This window comes from Uloborus diversus, chromosome 1 (assembly GCF_026930045.1).
Source record: "Uloborus diversus isolate 005 chromosome 1, Udiv.v.3.1, whole genome shotgun sequence".
Taxonomy (NCBI): domain Eukaryota; kingdom Metazoa; phylum Arthropoda; class Arachnida; order Araneae; family Uloboridae; genus Uloborus; species Uloborus diversus.
The window spans coordinates 38501923-38513666 of NC_072731.1; positions in this window are offsets into that span (position 1 = coordinate 38501923).

Genomic DNA, 11744 nt, shown 5'->3' on the forward strand with positions numbered 1-11744 from the left:
TAGAAACGACTTTATCATTGAACAAATCATTAAGACATCTAAGAAAAGAAAAGGATTACACAGAGATTTGTCTACTGGTAGAGTGTTTCTACCGCATATCAACGGATGGTCACCATTAACAGAAGGAAATTGTTTATACGCTACAGAAATAATGCTACATTTGATTGATAAAAATATTAAATTCACTGAAATGTTCTGTGGATGAAAAAAAACTTGAATACATTAGCAATGTTCTAGATAAATAGATAATAAAATGAGTTCACTTCTACAAAACCGGAAAAAAACCAATCTTACTTACTTCAATAAAGTTAAAGCCATTTTCTTCTACTCAATACTAATAATTTAAAATAAAAAGAACATTTAAAAAAAATGCACGAACTTTTAGTTATTCATTGGAAAATCATTTGAACTGAAACATGGAGTGAATGTTTTATAATATAAGTATATTCGTTGTATAAATTGCACTATTTGTAAATATGCCAAAATGTCTAAAATAAAATTATTTTATTGAAATTTGTAAATTATTATTTGCAAATAATGGAATTAAATCCTTTGTTATAACATAACCTCTTGAACCATTTAATATTGAAAAGAAATGTAATTTTTCAACATACTAAACCAACGACTTCTGCCCCGGGAGAACGTAAGTAAAGCACTTTTTTTTTTTTTTTTTTTTTTTTTTTTTTTTTTTTTTTTTTGAACAAGCTCTACTTGACCCAGCTCTGAAGAAATGTTTCCTTCACTGCCGCGGGAAGGTAAAAAGCAGTAACTACTTGTTTTCTTCTTTTTTCTTTTTAATTTTCGTTGCCTATTGTACTTTAGTTTTACTGTACACTGCTTACTTATTTGGTTTCCACTGAAAATAAAGCACGAAAAAAACGTCAAATTCCAACCTTTTCCTTTTATTAGTATGAAATCCAAAACGTGTTTCTTCAAATAAATCGAAAAATCATTTCTGAAGACTAAAGATACTACCCTTTAACATCCCACGGTAGTATAACTCTGTTGCACAACTACATTTACACGTTACAGTGTTGTATGTATTTGTTTTGATTGTGGGTTACTTCAAAAGTAAGTAATTTTTAATTTATTTTTTTAATCATCTTTAGAAAAGTGCTCACGTGAGTCAAAAACGCATCCATATTCCAAGTATGGGCTCCAGGTACCTTGCAAATAGATCGCTTTTACAGTGTGACTTAAAGAAAATTATAATCAAAACTTGACATTCAATGAAAGCGAACGCAAAATCTGCCATTCATCATTATCTTCAATCGTTATGCTTTGTTATCCTAACCCACATGTTCAGAAACACATAACAACGTCTATTTTATGAAATATGTTCTGAGCGCTGACGCAGCCAATTAGGGTCTCATCATGCATCACATATAGATGGCCTGGAGCTATGTGCTGATAGGTCAGCACCCATCACTTGGGCCCATCCTCTGGAGGAACTCTGGCCTAACCTTGCCACCGGCGAATAAGAGCTTTGAGAAGTTTGTGGGTCATCCGGTCTCTACACCCGCTGTAACAGCTCCCACTACTGTTTTAAATAAAGTAAATCGTCTTATTAAATCTGTAATGAAGCCAATCTTTGAAATTCCACGGTTTGGCTCGTAATTCCAAATTTGCCTTTATTAAGAAAATATTTTATATAAAATTAGTGGAATAAAAGGAGATTGAAGAGAATCAATGAATGCAGAATTCCAATCATTGAATTCTCTGCCTTTACAAAAGCAAACTAAAACAAAACTTTTGTGTGAATATTGAACAGATTTTTAGAAACAGTTTCTTTGTGGCAATTACTCATGAAATTACTCTTATTTTACTGAAACCAACTTGAACCGGCATTTTAATGGTTTAATATTGCTGCAAGGGAAATTTTATAAGCAGCTTCTTAGTACAGCTTAGTTTATCATTAACTATCACATCCATAATAATATTAGTTGGCTTCAATATTGAATATTAATATAGTATTACCCCGATTTAACGGTTGTCAATGGACTGGAAAAAGTTATCGTTAAATCAAGAATATCGTTAAATCGAGGAGCATTTTATTCAATGCAGTTAAATCCGGACCAGTAAATTGTATTATTAAATTGAGGAAATCGTTAAATCGCAACAAAAAAAATTGAACAAATTTTTCTTTTGGCTTATTTTATTAAAACTCACCAACAAAAGTTCGTTTAAATTTACTGTTCATTCAAAAATTGTGTTTGAAGGGCCTTTGCAAAATGTGCACTCCATACCATTTTTGGGGACAGTTTTACTAGACCATGAGCCACCAATATGAAACCCTCCCCCCCCCCCCCGTGGGGATTTATGACTTATACTTTTTTTTGTTGGTATTACCTACCAGATTAAGAATTCAGTTGTTTGCCCTTTTTAAATTACAGCATATTCCGGAAAATAAAGAAAATTGAAGAAAAAAAAGAAAAAAAAAGGAAAGTTAAAAAAGTTTAATTTTTTGTTCCTTTAACTATTTTAAACTATAAAAAGATGCAATAATTCTAATCTGTTTTGTGCAGTAGTAACAGTGATCGTTTCTTGAATACTTTTAAAAGTTTGAAGCTTTTGTCTCTTAAGTGGTACATGAAATTTTTTATTCTTTTCAATAAATCTGTCATGTATAAAACTTTTGTAGGAAGCTTTCCCTAGAATATCTACGTTGAGCAAATTTTCTTCTGCCGAATCGGGTACAGGTCTTCCAGATGATAAACAGGACAGCTTATCGTGGTTTTCAACTTCAAATGGATTAACGTATTGTTCAAAAGCGTCAAGTATTTTCGAAATACTTTTGTCACCTCGTTTGATTTCATTTAATTGCATGTCACGGTGAGAGTAATCTGATGACTGAGTCATACTTGCATTTTCAAGTGCTAACTCTACATACTTAGCACGTTCATGTCTTGTAATGTACCATCGTGCATATGCCCAGAGATTTCGGCTAAATCCTATTATTCCGCCAGTACATTTGGCATGTCTATTAATTGTCTGTTCTATTGTAATGTCCACATAATTCCTTGAACTTGGAACTTGTGATCTGCTGACACTAAACCCGTTATTGCGAAGTAGTTCTTCAGCTCCAGGGTGTGTACTTTTCAAGTTCAAAAGATTGATAAGGTGAACAACTAGACATCGGGCATAATTGTGATGGTCACACGCAAAGTAAAGGGGAATCATATCTTCTAAACATGCCAAATGTAAGTCGAAGTTATTTTCTTTGGTTGCTCGCTGGAACCTTACAACCAATGCCACTTTGTCCACGTAACCAATTCAAAATTGGGCTGTCTTACCTAGTTTTCCGTCTCTAACTTCCATCAAGAACGCTTGGTAATTACTGTAGAACGTTTGACGTCACATTTTCATTGACAGATGTCAACTGACAATATGACGGATTTTCTGCCAAGTTTTCAAACAGTTTCATTCCTTCTGCATCTGGATTGTTTTCAGGATTCAATGTCATGAATATCATAAGTAGTAGTCTTTGTAGAGCCTCCATCATAAGTTTATGAACTCTCAGAGCTCTGTTGTAATGTTTTCCTGACATAACTTTCGCAATTGAGCCACTTGCACATATTCCAGATTCAATTAAAACCTCTTCAAAGCCAGAACCAGCCATCAATTTACCTAAGCACCCAAAAAAAGAACAGATTGTGTGAAAACCGCCAATGTTTATTACAACATCTTGAAATTTGGTGATGTGCCATTGTACAGAATATGCTTTGTGGCAGCCGCTAGATCAAAAGTTACAAATGTATAGATTTGCCCAACTTTTTCTGTCACTTCCTGAAATCGCGTTAGAATTTCTTCAATAGTAGAATATTCTGTGATTGGTGAAGTTATTGGAGCCATGTATCCCACTGTTGATGGTTTATGTTCACATTCTGAATTTGAAGTCTTTGAAAACCACCCCGCCCAGCCAGGTATTTGGTTGTTTTGGTTAAAATGTAATCTACAAAAGGACCAGAAGAAATCTGACTGTGCTGCATTGTTAACAGCAACTCTGTTTACAAAAGATGTTATTGTTGCATCAGTGTTGGGCTCAGGATGCCTTGAAATGAAACAAGGTCGTAAGGGTCCCTCAATAAATTTTACAGAACACTGTTTAGTTCTTGGTACATCAGGGCCACTAGTAAATGTCTGCAAGTCAGTACTTCTCTCTTGAATGATAATCTCGTGTGTTGAGTGAGTTGTCCTACTACCTGATGGTGTTTCTTCGTTCAAGTCAAAGTTATCCCAACACAAGTGTGACGCAATGTTACCTGTTTTAGATATATTTGAAGTTAGAATTTCGTTGTTGCATTTAATTTTGTTGCACATAGCTGTCTCTAACTCTAATAAGTGCGAGTATGACACACAATGACCAAATCTATTTAGCAAAGTTACAAGAGCTGAACATCCTGTAAGGTGCCTTACCGTCATTCCTAAACTGTAATGCTTGGACATTTTCCATTTACTATTAGTAATGCTATAGCACAAATCTTGTGCGATGGAATTCACTGTACGTTTAATTTTGTCATTTGCTGTTTTCAGTGGTTTTCCGCAAGTTACATTAGAAAGAAATTCACTTAGTATATCAGGAGCTTTAGTTTAATCTGATGACAAGAATTCGGCTGAAGGAGGCCAAGGCATTGGAGGTAAACTGTCATATGTCTGCTGGACATGTCGTCTTAAAATCATTGCAGCCTCTTGTATTCTTCGCATATCAGAAGAAGCAGTTTCTAATGCAGCTTCTACAGTTTCTCCGGGTTGTATAAATGATGAGTAAACAAGCTCGCTCCTGCAGTTTGGTTGCCAAAATGATAACTTATTGCCAAAATGGTTCTTTAATTTGCCTTTCAATTTGTCAATTTTATAACTCTTATTATAAAATTGTGGTGAATGTTCAATCATGAATGACAAATACCGCTCATGAAGCATCGACATGCGTTCAACGTTACCATCAACAATTATACTTTCTTCAACATATTTTTTTAAATATTCAAGTGTTTTTTTGTGGACATTTTGCTGTGCAAGTGATACACTGTCTTTATCAGCATGGGGACGCCTATCAGGATTTCTTGTATATTCCTTGCGACACTGATTATGATAGTGCACTTCCCGAGCTATGAAATCAACATCTCTCAGTTTACACAACAAGTGTTCGTCTGCCTTTGCTTCTGCGGTTTCTATAATGGATGTCCCTGCAATTTCAGTTACACATTTTGTAGGTAGCTCGTATTTTTTTGTGAAGGAATCCACTTTCGATTTTTGTTGCAAAAAATACAGCTATCGCTTGGAAATGTATTTCCCGTTGAACCAGATCGGTGTGGACGCTTGGATGTGGACGCTTGGAAGTGTCACTGTCAACTTCCCGCACTCGTTTTGTAATTTTTGAAACGTTTGTAAATTTTTGATAACTCCAGCGATGATAAAAGTCATAATTTGCATTGAGAACCAATGGAACTTGTTTACATACTGTTTCAAATCTATTACTATCAGTGCTTTCCTTAAGTCTTACTTCAACACAGTCACGAACTTTTTGAAACGATTGGACCGAAAATGGCCTTAGTATAGTGTCTGATTTGTTTTCTTTAAAATGAATAATACATCTTTTACCTTGTAAGGTCAATGCTCCACCTCTGTTTAAACTTAAAGGCTTCTCGTCAGACATTGTTGAGGTTCATCCAAAACAATATTAGGGGCAAAAGATACAAATACTGTTCGAAATTTTAACCCGTGAGCTCCCGACTAGAAAGGATTTCAAAAATTTCTCAAACAAAAAAGTTGAGAAAATCCTAAAATATTTGACCCAATTCTTAAGCCTATGTTGGAGAAAATCTAGAGACTTAAGATTTCTTATTCCATTTTTCTAATTTTTTGTTAAAAATCAAAAATTAAATTACAAAATAATTTTACTTCGGTAGAAGCAGAAGCGATAAACCTTGTTTATTATTGTCTCCATGTCAAACGGTGAGAAGAAAATTTTCGTGCCACGTGCTTTCAAACCCAGTGTTGCCAATTCCTAAAAATATTTCCCCCTAAACTCAACTCATAAAACCCCTAAATGCGATTGGATAAATTCATATGACGTCAGAAAGGCACGTGATCCTTTGACTGTGACGCCACGATAACGAATGTGAGGGGATATTTATTTAGCTTTGTTTCGTTTTTCGTTGGATTCGTTTATTGTTCGTGTTGGTTTGTGTTTATGTTTTTTTTTACTCCCTTTCCTTATCGGATCTAGAAAAAAAATAATATCGGACTAAACAAAAATACTGCTGTGGTTCTTTTTCTTGATCAAGCTCTCACCCCTTTTTAAAATCGAACCGTTTTCGAACAGATTTTTTTTTTTTTTTTTAAATCATATTTAGTAGTTTTCATGACTTTTTTGTGTTTTTCAGGAATATGCTGTAATTTTCAAGTGGCAAACACCTAAAACCTTAAAGTATATGTCAATACAAACACAAAAATGTATGTGTCGAAAATTCCCACGGGGGGGAGGGGGGGTGTACACCAGCCTCCGCTCTATACTTTAAAATGCAGTGAATGTAGGAATGAAAGCTTTTGTAGCCAGAGTCAAAGGAAAATAATTTCTGTGCTTATTAATCAGTGCTTATAAACTTGAAATATTGCAGACATAGGCCTCCTTCACTCGAGGCAACTTAGTTGAATCAACTTTAGAATGAGCAATTATTAGCATTTGTAACTAGGTAAAAAAGTGAAGGAATCGCCCGTCATCCTTCACAGGACAGCCATGGCAGTGGACATTACATGTGCCACTGCCAGTGGCGCACACAAGGCAGGGGTCCAGGGGGTCCGGACCCCTCCCATAGCTCTTGCATTTTTCTTATTTCAACCGATTATGATTCTATGTACTTTATACACAAAATATTTCCAAACAAAGAAAACAAGAATTTCAGTTCTAATAATAGGGAAAAAAATCCTCTTGTTAAAAGATTTTTTAGAAAATGTGTACATTTCTTGTAACGAATTGCACAAGCGAGAGATCTTTGTCGACTTTTAGAAGGCTAAAAACATACTTAAATAGTACTATGTATAATGAACGTTTAATGTGTTCTTGTACTGCTGAATTCAAGCAATGTCACCATCACACACTGAGGAAGTTATAAATAAAATCGAAAAAATGAACTAGAAAACTAAATTTTATGCTACAATGTTTTGTAAACCTATAGAGGCGGACTATGGGTGACTGTAAATGAAAACATAATAATAATAATGTTTTTAGTTTTGTAATTACAGGTTAAAATGAGATTTTTCTTGTTCTTCAGACTTGATGCTTCTTATACTTGAATTTGGGCATCTGTTTTCATTTATGAACAATGATAAAAGTAAATACATTGCATAAATTCGTTAGCTTTCTCGTAATTTAAGTATCTGTTATTAATTAGTGCTAATTATTTATTCAATAATTTATTTTTTACTGTTTTTGTTCTCAAGAATCAATAAAATCAAGTCAATATGTTTGACGGCACATTGGGGTATGATATGAAAATGGGACTTTTAACTATGAACCCTCCCCTTGCAAAATTTCTGTGTGCGACACTGGCCACTGCCATTCTCATCCCGATGAGTGTAATCAACTTTTTAGATGATTACACTCATCGGGACATTGCAAGCGCTCGCTCTACATACGAGTAAACTAGTTGAGTCAACTCGGTTCATTTTTAACAGCGCTGTGGAGCAGCTGCTCGGATACGTTCGGCTTGTTAGAAGAAAAGTTGATTCAACTAAGTCGCCTGCGATGCGGAGGTCCCGGGTTCGATTCCCGGATGGATGTACTTTCTCTCTTCTGTCGTTGTCCCTTCTTTGTGTGAATGTGTTGTGCTGTGAATGGTTGCTTACCCTAAAAACGGATCTTTGTACTGTGGAAGTCAAACTTCACATCAAATTGCGGTAGAGCTGAAAAAGTGAAGCAACGAACCCCCCATACGCTAGCCTAGCTGGCACAAGACAACAGCGACAGCAATAATAACAAAGTTGCCTCGTGTGAAGACAACGAAAAACGCCAGTCAAATAGTTGACAGGCAATTTTTTCGAAAATTCGATTCCCCTAACCGTCTCGTGTGTAGAAGACTTAAAGCTCTGAAAACGCACTTTTATCTACAACATTGCAGATAAAATGTCAATCCGAAAAATTAGCAATGAGCATTTTAGCTCCATGCACTAGAGCAGAGATTTTTCTCCTTACGAGGGAAGTTTGATCACAAACCTGGGTTTGCTCTGACGAGAAGTTGGTAATAACAGATCTTAACCCTCCAGAACTCGCGTCAAATCAACTAACGTGAAACTCGAGCATGATAATTTTTCTCACATCACCTATTTCCCTCAAATTTAACAGCTATAATATATAACTAATCTGTTCGTTTATTTTAGCCCATTTCGGTACATATTTAGATTAATGTTTTATAAACAAAATAAAAACACGTTTTCTGCGTAAGTGATGCAATAAAGTATCCACTAAGTAAATGAAATTAATTACTTCACTTCACCCCGCATGCACTTGACTAATTGGGTAAAAAAGCTAAAATATAAAGATGTTTAACATTAAATAAATAAACACTGCACCAAATATTGGTTGGTATCATTTAATATTTAAATTGTTAAAAAGAAAAATTTTATCACTTTATAATAGCAAAATGTACTTTTGATTTACAACAAAATATTACAATATGATTAGCAATTTTTGAAAATTGCTTGCATTATAAAATTCTTTGATCATCAGAGCAAATTTTTTTCTGCCTGGAATAGACTATATGTGTTACTCTATGATTAAAATGTTACCAGATAAGTAGCCCTAAAAACAAAGTAAATATTTCACCATTTCACTTTGCCCTAAATTCACCTACTACTTTCATATTGCTGCATATAAATAATCATTGATCAGAACAATATCCTATTTGAACTGAACACACGAACATTGGAATAGATATAAAAAAAAAATGGTGTTAAAGCACAAACTATAATTTCCTTCTAAAACACTTACAGGAAAATAAACTCGACAATTGAAGAAGAAAGAAACTGTACCGCATAAGAAAAATGTCTAATTAAACAATTATTCTTTGATCTAGTTTTTCAACTTTAATGCCAAAGCGCACGAAATGTTTATAAATGAAAACAGTTTACTAATGTCCGTCAAATATATACAAGATCATAAAATCTCTTGACTTAAGGCCAATGATAACGATACTTTAATTTCTCACCTAACGCTATTTTATCCCCAGAAGATTAACAAGTATGATAATGCCTATCATTGAAAAATCTGGCAATTAAACTTAGATCACATTACCACCTAAGTAAATCTACGAGCACTAAGCTATCCAAAATGAGGAAAAAAACTCCGAAAAAACAAACAAACAAAACTCCAAATAGCCAATTTTGTAATAGATCTATCATTAATCAGGGAGACCTGCTTATAGATAGACGGATGCGGTGAAAATGGATTTGAAATGAAGAAAGTCGATTCACGATTTCGCTTTCCACTGAGCAGTGTGAAATATCCCGTCACGATCTGGAAAGCACGATTTGTTGGGGGGGGGAGGGGGGAGTATAGCAAAACTGAGGAGAACGGCTTCATTTTACTTTCCTTTATGTACAGGCAGAGCTCAGTTTTTAGTGTGTTACATTTATTTTATTTTGTTTTATTTATTAAAGTTAATTTATAAATTTTTTTCAACTAATTTATTTATTTTCTTATGTATGTCATGAAAAGATTTTTTGATTGCCCTCTGTTTGATCCAAAAGTGAGCATCCTCCCCTTTCATTTCCAACCGAATGTTAGTCATGGGTGAGCGTTTGTCATACACAAATACCTTGAAGTCTTAAGAGTCCTAAACATCGGTAGAGAACTATCCATATCGAAACACAGCCGAATTCTGCGCCATGTTCTCGCTGATGTTTTGCGGAGATTCGAAGATGTTTGCCGTCAAACATCGTTAAGCTTCTCATATTCTTATGTGTTTTTTTTTTTTGGTTTTTTTGGTTTTTTTCTAAATTATGTTATTTTTGTTTCCCAATGTCTTCTATATCTATTTTCACATTTTAACAGTAGTTTTTAAACTGAATGAAAACTTACTATAAAACTTATACATTGTGTCTTCATCAAAATCGAATTATATATACAATATGATCTATGCGGCATTCAAAGCATTCCATAACAAAAGTTTTGCTCTTTATTAAAATAAGGTTGAAGATCACTGACCTAACGTATTTTTTGGCCTGATAAATGCTTTGAAGTAAGAGAAATTTAAAATTCCATTATCCAAAGCAGCAAGTCTCAATCTCATCAGCCTTAAATACAAGGATCAGTTGACCAAGTGCTGGATAAAAGTACTCTGAATTTTCACGGGGTAACTTTCTCCGAGCATTTAAATATCCTTGCAAATAGTCTGATTCACGAATCGTTACGATTCAATATCAGACTCAACAGACTATTGTGACATTCTCTTTATGGACATCGCAGAGGATATCAACCTGGACATGATGAGTATGTAATCCAGACTCGGTTGGAAAGTTTTCCATCGTTTGTGACAAAAAGTTATTTGTAGGCACTTATGCAGAACCATGAGACAAATTTGTTACAGGCGAATTGTGTACACTCTTAGAGTGTACCAAGACTGAAAGATCTAGTTCTGTTTGCGATTCTTCCAAATATTTTTTCTACAAAAATTAAACTATCTACCATTTTGTACATCATTTGATCGTATTTCAAGCCATTTGAAATAGTTTTTTGGGACATTTTTGAAAATTACATTTTTTTTATTGAAGGTTTCAGCAAATTTTAGTTTTTAAACAACTGAAATAATTTTCGTTTATACTGCTTTACTTCCTTCCAGTTAGTTAACTAATTATATAGTTGCTAATGAAGGATGAAAATCTAGATTTTTCAAGCAGGAAAGTCCCTTTAAGTAAAAATCATTAAATCTTTATTATTTCAATAACTCCAAAACAAATTTCAGTTAAATTGGGTTTCATTTCGGTTCAAAATTGTTAGTTTTTGAGCTATTATATGTTTGTAAATGGACAACGTTAAAAGGATGTTCCAGGTGAAAGTTTACTTTTGTTAGAACCAAAAAGAGTCGTAGATATGACGAAATTTTCTATGTCACAATTTTGAAGATTGACGAAATTTTCTATGTCACAAACTTTTCACAATATTTGAAGCTCCCTAGACAGAATTTAAATTTTTTATATCAAGAATTGAACTTAAATCAGAAATGCATTTCCCTCTATTGGATCTCTAATGACGTGAAACTTCATTATAAACTTGAAAAAGTGGCAATGTTTTGGGTTTTTAAGTCTCTTCAAAAAGTTATAATTCTCAAAATCTGTCAAAAATGCTATTAGGTTATCAGATTTTTAAAACTGAGCAATCTGAAAATCAGATTGTTCTAAATTCCAGATGGATTTTTGTTGCTGCCGATATTCAACTCCAATGCAATATATTCTTTTCTGCAACAAACTTAAGATAAATTTTCCGAATACAATTAAAGTTTTTAGAGCTCTAATTCGAATCATTTTATTTTAATTGGATTAAAACAACAACTAACAGGAAATGGTTTTAAAGTCTTTTTTTTTTGAAACAATAATGCAGCTCAACCAACCCTTCAGTTAATTGTTCTAAATGCGATTCTACAATTCGTGAAGCTATCTATTAATAAATATTGGACACAAAATAAACGTTCCATCAATTAGAAAGTAGTTCAGAAAAAGGTCATTAAAATTATTCATCAGATGCCTGAAAT